The following is a 10,397-nucleotide window of genomic DNA, read 5'->3' as shown; positions in this document are numbered from 1 at the left end:
GGAAAGTCCAGATCACGTGACATCCTGGCAACCAACTTATTTTGGGTCAGGCCCTGACAGGTCTCTGGGTTTAAGGGAGTCAAGTATATGCTGAAGGCAGAGAGAGAGAAGAGAATATAAGGATATAAAAACAAATTTTAGTTTTTCCGTACCTCATGGCCTCTGTGCCAAGGTGAATAATGTTGATCAACGTCAGAGATTCCCTTCTCTTGGGAGTAAAGAGGAAGTCTCTCAAAAAACTAGAGGGGAAAGGTGTTTTCTCCCATATTAATCCAGCTTCAGGGATATTCTCTTAGTGACATTTGCCCCTTCCCCCCAAAACAACAATGAAGTGTTCTGTGCTAATAACAACATTGCTTTAAAAAAAAAGGTAAAACAAAATTCTGCGTTTTTATGAAACTTGATGAAAAATAATATTTCAAACTGTACAATCACCAGAAGTACACAGTTATTAAAAATGCACACACTTCATTTGGCATCTCCAGCACCTTCAGCTTTCTGTGCCTGGTCTGATTGGGCATCTCCATTTTCTGCAGGGTTATTCCCATTCTTGCCAGCATCAGCGTTACCTTTTTTCCCTTTGGGTATCTTCTCTCCCTTCTTTGCAGGGGCCTTTTTAGGCCTGGGTTCTGGCTTCGGAGGAGCAGGTTTAGTGAATAACCTTGCAGATCTTCCCTGTGGTTTGTCCTTTACCTTGGCTCTATTTCCTTTGACGTCCCCTTTAGTCTTTCTCTTGGGCATGGTGGGGGTGGTGGGACGTGGGCACTGGGTGTGGGGATGCAGCAGCACGTGGGCTTTGGTCGGTCCAGGGTCATCCTTGCCTCTTCTTCACACTGCCAGGTAAATCTCTTCTAGGATTTAAGGCCAGAGAAATCATGTCTCTCTAGAAAAATGTTATAATTTCTTTTCAACCAGGAGAACTGTAGTCTCAATCTAGCCCTTTTGGCTAGATTAATGAGAATCTTAGACCAAACTCAGTGTTTAATTATAGTATCTGACTTATGCCATGTTTCCCATACATATATTTCTTTGCCAATTTTAGTGAACTTCTCCAAAAAAAAGGGCCTCAATAGTTGTAAGCTACTTTAATCTATTTTGAAAGTAGGTGGGGCATTAAATCATAAATAAATGTCCTGAAGGCTTTACAATCAGTGAATGGAGCTCACTGAAGCTCTATCTATTTGCAAAGGTCTTGATTGCTCTGCCTTATGCAGTTAATCGTGCTGACTCTACACAGGGCAACAGGGGTCCTTAACCAGGGGTCTGTGAGCTTGAATTGGAAAAAACCAACTTATTATCATTATTTTCTCTGACCTCTAACTGAAATCTTTCATTTCCTTCAATTATGAATGTATGCAATAAATTATAGTAGTTTTCATTTCACCTGACTGGCAAAGGGGTGCATGGAACAAAAAGGGTTAAGAACCCCTGCTCTACAAGAAGCAAATAATCAGAAAGACTAGAATTAAATTTAGATATCTCTTGGTACATCTTATTCATAACCTTGAAAGCATCCTGGAGTCATAGCTACCTCCATTTTCTGTTTTTCATTGGCAAGGAAAGCAGATGCACGCTTGGTTTAATGATGGCGGCATGTATGGCCTAGAGGGGACTGGCATTCATTAGTCACCCATTCATTCAACAAATATCTATTGATCGTGTACTAGGATCAGATACTCTTCCAGGCACTTTAGGTACTGAGTGAACCAAAAAGACATGATTCTTTTGTCATGGAACTTGCATATTAAATATCACAGATATGAATTGAGATTTAGAGCCATGACACTAAATCTAAAGCAAGTCTCCACATGTCCCTATTATGGACTCAACCCACTTATTTTATTTATTTACTTAAAAAAATTTTTGTGCCACTTTCTAAGTGCCAGATACTGTTCTAAGCACTTTCAAATATCACTTCTTTTGTTCTTATTAAAACCTTATAAGGTAGGGCTTATTATTTTTCTCAGATGAGAAAACTGAGGCTCAGAGAAGTTAAATAAGTTGTCTGAGGTTATCCAGCTTGTAAGAAATAGAACCAGGATTCAAATCCAGGTTCATTTGAATAAATTCAAATCCTATTAATTTTTCCCTAAAGGAGAGGGTAGCACAGTGAGGCACTTTATGCTTCAGTATTAGGGGTTTGTATGGAATTGTACTAGTTTAGGAAGAATGAAATTCAAGGGTCCAAATTATTTCACTGGATTGAAATGCTGTATCAAAACAAAAACATGAAAATTTCCAAGGATAAAGAGTCTCATATTTAGGTTCAAAACACAAATTGTATATTCAAGCTCAGAGATCCCAAGCTTGGCTATGGCAACTATTACTGTGAGAAAGATTGACTGTAATTGATCACAAGCTTATCTGAACAAACCATGTTAGTAGTGCTGTAAGGATATACCCAGATAGCATTAATAGAGATAAGAGGTCCAAGACGCGGGATGTGAGAGAGAACGCAAGAGATAGAGAATGGGAGGAGAAGAAGGGCAGGGAGAGAGGAAGAAGAGTTTTAGCCAAACCTTATCTGGAGAATGGTTTTTCCAATCTAAGCGCCACATTTTAAGAATCGATAAACCACCTAGAATGTGTTCTGAAGAGAATCAGTTATCAGGATGGTAAGAAGCCTAAAATCTATGTCATATAAAAATTGGAGGACGCCCTGCACTCTGTTACTATCTTTATCACAGCTTTTATCATATTCTATTTTAATTAGTTTATGTGTAGGTTTTCCTGCTAGATTACAATGATATCAATATCAAGAGCTCTAGTTTAGTAGTTACAGCCCACCCCAAACTTGGTGTAATCTTAACCTAGGGATTATTCTAATTTACAAAATCTTAGAAAAATTATTGATAAGACATCTGTTGGCTCTTTTGAAGCAAACTAAGGATATCTTCAACCTGGCTTGAAAGAGTCCATTTTTACCAACGTTTATGTAACAAACATTCCTCTCCAATTACAGTATTTGACAACTTTTCCTCTCTCCTCTGTCACCTACTACCATTCCTCAAAGCAACCCACAACCCATGATAAGGGACAGGAAAAGTTCTAGGAAAAATAATAGGTCATTTCCCTTTGGGCTTGGAGGTTTCATCCAGTCTTCCGGAAGGCCCTTGGCATTTCATGAGATACAGCTGAACTTTTTTAGTTGTAACTAAGTTTTATTCAACATCTTGGTAAGAAGCTTGGCCCAAAGGCCGGTCAGGTGTTTCCAGTACTGGTAGCTCCAATAGCAGGAGTAGTCATTAATCAAAACTGTTTTGCTTTCTCTTGACCGACCTGCCAGCCTTATGCCTTGCAGGCCCCGACATGCTCCCTCCCCCAACCTGACAACTTAAAACTAATCTTGCAGCTGTGGGACTGAGAAGAAAACAACAACAACAACAACATCAAGGATAAAAAGAAAACTGCAGACCCTAAATATTCTAAATATCAATCTCACTCCCCTGCTCCCCTTCCCCTGTCCCTCTCAACAGGGCTACCCAGGCACCTGAGAAGCTCCTAACTAGGTAGTTCCTTATCTCCCTCCTCTTCTCTCCTAGCTCTCCACCCACTGTAAGTGGCCTAATTACCAAAAACATTCTCAACCAAGTGCAGCTATCATAACCTCAGTAAATCCCTTTCCTCCAACCCATTCTCAGACATCAGCAAGTTTTGTTTTGATGGAGGTTAAATTTCTACTCTGCCCTGCTATAGAAGCCCTTGAATAAAGCCGTCCTTGCCTGTTTAACATTGTCTGGTGCAGTTTTTTCTTTGACAACATCATGATGACAACATTAAGGCAACAGGAAAAATACATAAACAAAAGGAAAGATTATATCTTGATAGCTGGCATCCAAATCCCTTTTAGGGGGAACAAAAGCACAAAAACAACAAAAAGATAAAACTGCCTTTTCTAGATAAGCCTCTAGGGTAGAAGTTGAGACTTAATGGACTCATCATTGGCAAGAACTCAAACAGTGGAAATAAGTTATTAAGGTGGTCTGTGTAAAAAAAAAGTTCAGGGAAGTTAGTTTTCATTGCTCCTGTGAGGATGTCAGGAGGAGAGGAGAAGGTAATGGCGGTAGAGAGAGAAGAGCTAGAAAAGTTGTGAGAAGATGAAGCAGCCTCTAAGGACTGTTAATAAACAGTGGGAGACCCCTGTATTGCATAAACCTGCTGTAAATATTCTACCACACACACAAGCCTGTACTCAGGTCACCTTGAAGAAGGAGTTTCAGGTTCATGACAGGGTCCTTAGTTTGGGGAAACAGCAGATACGAAGGAACAGCCACGTAAGCAAAAGTTGGGCAAAAATATTTTGGCAGAAACAAAGCATTTAGAAAACTAGTGCCAAGGTGAGCATAAAAATTAAGTCCCTGGGAATGTGGATAATTTGAAGAACTTTTAGAGAGTGTTTTGGGCCTTCCACAATCCATGGAATCAATACTTCGTAATCTATTTTATTTAGATTTTAAAAGGCAGAGAGACCCTAGCTGACATCTGGGTTATATTCCTTATAGCATTTAAACCTTGGCCACAGATATTATTAACCCCATTTTAAATTTTAGGAAACTGAGGCTCAGAGATATTAAATAACTTGTCTAAGTCCAGTAACTAGTAAGTGTTTATTAGATAAAAAATGTAGCATGAAAAGAGCTCTGTGTCTAGTGATGAAGAGAAAAGGGAATGAAGAATTACTCAAAATAGATTTGATTTCAAACATCAGTGCAGAAGGGGGCAGCCCAAAAGGATATTGCCATTTCCCAATTCACACCCAAATCACCCTCAAAAGTGATTCTCACTCTCTCAAGATCAGGCTGTGTCTTTATCCTCAAAACCGACTCCATCCTCAAAACCGACTTCATCCTCAAAACCGACTCCGTTATCCGGAGGGCAATAGGTTGTCAAAATGGCCCTTGAATGATGAATGCTCTGGGGGTATAAGTTGAAGAGAGGCCTAAAGTGTGGGGCGGCGGCTTTCCATGAACCAATTAAACATTTGCTAAAAATGCATTAGTGCAAGAAATGTTACTAGGGGCTGTGGATGCACGAGGACAGAGTCCCTGCTCTGGAGGACCCAGCCTCTGGAGGGAGAAGGAAGACAAACACCCCTATGGCAAGTGGAGGCAGTGTGCACTGTGCTTGCACTGAGTGTGCAAGCTCAGAGGTGCTGCGGGTTAGAGGGGGAGGGAAGGAAGATTTGGCTGAGGGCAGTGGAATTCAGAGACAAATTTAGATCCTGGAGGAGATCTAATTAGTAATTACAGGGAGGGTCGAGTATCTAAAACAAAAATATTAAAGTCAGACGTAACATTTTACTGGTTTAGCAGAGAACCAAGGATGAAAAAGTGTAGAGCAGCTTTGTCCCCAAGCTCTAGCTTCTGAAGTTTATCCTGTGGTTTCTGGGAAAAATTGAGCGAGAGGGGCAGCATCACAATGGTATTCTGGGAAGATTAAACTCCTCTGAGTGGTTAGGAGTGGAGAGAACAAGTCAACGGGGAGATGAATTAGTCAGTAAATGTGACTGTTCAGGCCTGATAGGGTGGTGCCAGGAAGGCTTCAGTGTCAAACAAGCGAAGGTTTGGGCTCTGACTTGGGGTCTGAGGAGAGGGCAGAGGGCTGTGGCAGTGGAACAAAGCCTTCACAAAGGAAAAACATAAAACAAATATTCTTGTTAAATATGGCTTATGCAAATATTCCTTTTTCAATGATCTTGTAGGAAAGTCCCTCCTTTGTTATATTTCCTCTACATGAACATATCTCCTTTATTCTTAATATAGAATTGAGTCAAAGATGTGGTCAAAAGCGCTATGGATTCAAGAGGACAAATGGAGGATATTGGACATGGGAAAAGTCCCAGAACTAAGAGCTCTTCTACATGTGGGTTGGACTCAATTATGACCCCTTAAATGAAAATGACTTGGTTTAGTTTCAGAAATGCCACTTTGACAGAGACTCTGACAGAATTGTACCAGGAATCTTCCATAAATGCCTTTGGAGCTCACCTTTGCGGTCAGTTTCATATGGAGTTAGAGAAAACAGTCAGAATGCACGTTTGAGGGTGCAAAGGACTTGCACAATTGTGCTTATTACTTCTGGAGAATTGTATGAATGTTCTTAAGACATCATTATCCTTTTAGAAAACATGTACCTATAATAATTGTTCCTGAAATTTTTCAGAACACTCATTTTTTTTTAAAGATTAATTAATTAATTTCTCTCCCCTTCCCCACCCCCCCACCCCCCCACCCCCTCCACCCCGGAGTCTGTTCTCTGTGTCTATTTGCTGTGTCTTCTTTGTCTGCTTCTGTTGTTGTCAGTAGCACAGGAATCTGTGTTTCTTTTTGTTGCGTCATCTTGTTGTGTCAGCTCTTTGTGTGTGTGGCACCATTCCTGGGCAGGCTGCACTTTCTTTTGCGCTGGGCGGCTCTCCTTACGGGGTGCACTCCTTGCACGTGGGGCTCCCCTACATGCTGGACACCCCTGCGTGGCACGGCACTCCTTGCGTGCATCAGCACTGCGCATGGGCCAGCCCCACACGGGTCAAGGAGGCCCAGGGTTTGAACCACAGACCTCCCATGTGGTAGACGGACGCCCCAACCACTGTGCCAAGTCTGCCACCATAGAACAGTCATTAACAACAAAAAACCACAAGTTATCCTTTTTTTATTTTGCTACCCATTAATTGAGAAAACACGTATGTGTAAATGAGTTAAATTAAAAAGAAAAGATCCTAGCCCCAAAGGGGATTTAAAGTCCAGTGATTAGAAATTTCTGCTGCTTCCTATACTCTACAATACCTTTAAAGAGTCTCAGTTTACAGGTATCAGAGATTTCTTCTCCAGTAGATTGTATATTCACCCACAGCTCACATGAGAAAACATCTATATAAAGCTCATAGCCTCAGTCTGTAATTTAAATGACTCTGACTTCAAGTGTCCTTCCCATACCTTTGAAGTTTAGGAGCAAATTGAACAACACTGTGGCTTCACTATTTACCAGCTTTGTGACTTGGGTAAGGTACTCAAACTCCTTATGCCAGTTTTCTCATCTGTAAAATGGTGTTAATGATAGTACCTCATGTGCTGGTTGTGTGGATTAAATGACTGAATGCAGGTCAAGATTTAGAATACTCACTGTAAATAGTAAGCACTCTACCATGTAAACTCTAATCCATGCGGTGCAGCAGTGCTCCAAAATGTAGTCACCAAATGTAATGAATGTGCTACAATGATGAAAGAGGTTGTTGATGAGGGAGGAGTGGGGGTGGGTTGGGGAGTGGGGTATGTGGGAACCTCTTGCATTTTTTAATGTAACATTTTTTGTGATCTATATATCTTCAAAAAATACAATAAAAATAAATAAATGCTAAAAAAATTTTTTTTAATTAAAAAAAATGGAGATACCACAAGATGATTATATGTGTTTGGTTGTCTAATATTCTTGGATTTGATATGAAGCAACAAATAGTTATTGTTGTCATTAACAGAATACCAGTTCATTCACATTCCTTTGTTGTGTTTGCAAAAATATAAGACGTTTTAGCCTTTAAAAAAAATAGTAAGCACTCAATAAATGATAGCTATTGGTATAATAATAATAATAGTAATTATCAGGAGACTTGCATATGGGTTCTGATACCTAGTAACAGTGTGGTCTTAGGTGAGTCACTTGGCATCTCTGTCTAGTACTCTTCCAGCTTGGACCTGAAGATGGCTAGTAAATTAGGGAATCAGTAGACGGATCTGCAACCTGGCAAGAAGTCCACGTGGACATCAATAACCTCCAAGATGGCTGCTGGAAGACCCTCCTCAAAATTCTGTCACTCAGAAAAAGACTTCCCCCAGAAGCCAGGAGAAGCCCTGGATATTCCCCAAGGACTTTATCATCGGGCCCTCCTTGGAGATTGATGGGAGAAATAAGCAATCAAAATGATAAACAGCTGAAACTCCTCCCCTGTCATTAGCAAAGGGGTGGGATAACCAACAGTTCAAAAAGGCAGGCAGAGGGCCTGAGCTCTCTCATGTTCTCTCTTGCCTGGACCCGTCCTGCCCTCTTAGCATCGCTCTCACCATTTTTCCTCTGCCATGTGGCCTCACAAGTAAAACTTGGGCATTTATAACTTATAATGGGGAATTGTAGTCTGTAAATCAGCCCTCTTTATCACTTTTCAACCCCTTCCTCTTCGCCTGGGACCCATGGTCTGTTCTTTTCTTCCATTTCTCATCTCTCCCTGCTTGAATAAATTACTGGCCTAACTCACCCAACGTGCTCTTGAAATTCATTTCTGCAGCATAGTCAAGAACATAGACAAAATCCTAACAGACCCTACCCAAAGAGGTGAGAAGTTCATCAGGTAAGGAAACATGTCTTCCAGAGCCTGTGCTCTTCCTTCCAAGCCACATTTTCCAAACTGTCCCAAGTTTGCTTCCAAAGCCTGCGTGGACCTCTTCTCCAGATCCTCCTGAAGATGGTCTATGCCCCAGTCTATCTATTCTTAGGCCTGAGAGGTGATCATCTGCAGAGTATGATTTAAGCTTGAACTAGCAGGCTGAAGTGCTCGTGTGTGTGCACACATGTGTGCAAAGGTCTTGTGGTGAAGGGAAAGTGGGTGTGCTATAGGCTGGGGCTACCCTGTGCCCCCATATTTCAATGTGGGACTCTGAAGCCTCGGAGATTTCTAAGTGTGAATCTTGCTCTCCAGGTCATTATAAAGTTGCATCTGTGAAGGTAGAAGGTAGAACATGTTTTACAGAGCACTTTTAAAAGCTTGAATTATAATTTTTTAATGTTTAGCTATAAGTCATGTGGACCTCTATTTGTATCTTCACATCCCACAGTGCTTTCACACTGAGGCCATGTGTCTCTTAGGCAGCTCCCACCTGATGCCTGAGCACTCATGCGGTTCTAGTACAGGTCTATCATGTGGGTGTGGGAATCCTCTAATAGATGCTGTTTTAGTTTTAGTTTCTTGGGCTGCTTAAGCAAATACCATAAAATGGTTCTGCTTCAACTGTGGAAATTTATTTGCTCATGATTTTGAGCCTGAGAAAATGTCCAAATTAAGGCATCATCAAAATGATGCTTTCTTCCCAAAGACTGCATTCTGGGGCTGGCGACCAGTGATCCCTGGCTCTTCTGCCACATGGCAAGGCACGTGGTGGCATCTACTGGTCTTTTCCTTTTCTTCTGGCTTTCATTGATTTCAGCTTCTTGCTTCCTGTGGCTTTCTCTCAGTTGAATTTCATTTTCTTATAAAGTACTCCAGTAACAGGATCAAGACCCCTGCTGGTTGCTGATTGGGTCACACCTTAACTGAAGTAGACTCATCAAAAGGTCCTACTTACAATGGGTTCACACCCACAGAAATGGATTAAATTTAAGAACACCGTTCTCTGGCATACATACAGCTTCAAACCATCACACTCCGACCACCGAACCTACAAAAGACATATTCTTTCCACATGCAAAATACATTCATTCCATCACAACATTCCAAAAGCCTTAAGTCATTTCAATAACAATGCTAAGTATAAAGTATCATCAAAATCGGTTATGGGTGTGATCTGTCCTGGGGCACAACTCCCCTCTGTGGACCTGTAAAACCTACAGAACAAGTTATCTGCTTCCAATATACAATGAAGGGACAGGCATAAATAAAGGGAAATAAATATTTCCATTCCCAAAGGGAAAAATTAGAAAGAAAATAAGGGTACTAAACAATTCTGAAACTCAGCAGGGCATACTCTATAAGATTTCAAGGTCTGAACATTATCTATGGAATGATGTTTTGTCCTCAGGGTCTGATGGAGCAGCAGCCCCAAACCTTCCAAGTGTTGTGCAACAGCCATTTTTAACCCAAACACTGGAGTGAAGTCTCCACCCTCTCCAAGCATCAGATGGTGGCTAGGCTCTCTACGAACACCAGGGTACAGGCTCCATCCTCTCACAGCATTGGGGTGGCAGCCTGATTCTTCTCAATCCCCAGGTAATTGGCTCCACCCACTCAGAACACTGGGGTGGCAGTACTCTCCTTGAAAAATGGGACAGAAAAACCACCATCTTCAACTGCCAGGGCATACTCACCCTTTCCACATACATGGGTGGGTCTGCACTCTTGGCCTGAGAAGAAGTCCTTGGTCCAGACCTCAGGTTCCATCATTCTGCCCATGAAGTGATTTTTCCTTCAGTATGTCCCTCCTCTGTCCCTTTTAGTCCAAATTGGCAGTGGTCCCATTCATACAGATTATACAAAAAAACCTGTCTGTTTTGCATGTAGTACACAGGGGTCCAAACCATCAGACAGTAGGACATACCATAGATGCTTCCTGGAAAACTTCACCGCCAATACTGACTTGCACAGAAATTGCTGACTGGTTCCACGTTCAGTTAAACCTTCACATGGAGCACTAGTC

At 41.4% G+C, this 10,397-nt stretch overlaps 1 pseudogene; it reads right to left on the bottom strand.

Annotated features, from left to right (window-relative positions):
• Positions 1-468: 468 nt before the first annotated feature.
• LOC139436217 (non-histone chromosomal protein HMG-17 pseudogene) lies at positions 469-741 on the bottom strand (annotated as a pseudogene).
• Between the last annotated feature and the right edge of the window lie 9,656 nt (positions 742-10,397).

Source organism: Dasypus novemcinctus, chromosome 13, assembly GCF_030445035.2.
Source record: "Dasypus novemcinctus isolate mDasNov1 chromosome 13, mDasNov1.1.hap2, whole genome shotgun sequence".
Taxonomy (NCBI): Eukaryota; Metazoa; Chordata; class Mammalia; order Cingulata; family Dasypodidae; genus Dasypus; species Dasypus novemcinctus.
Note: the sequence above shows the minus strand (reverse complement) of the source record. Positions and strands in the feature narration are given on the sequence as shown.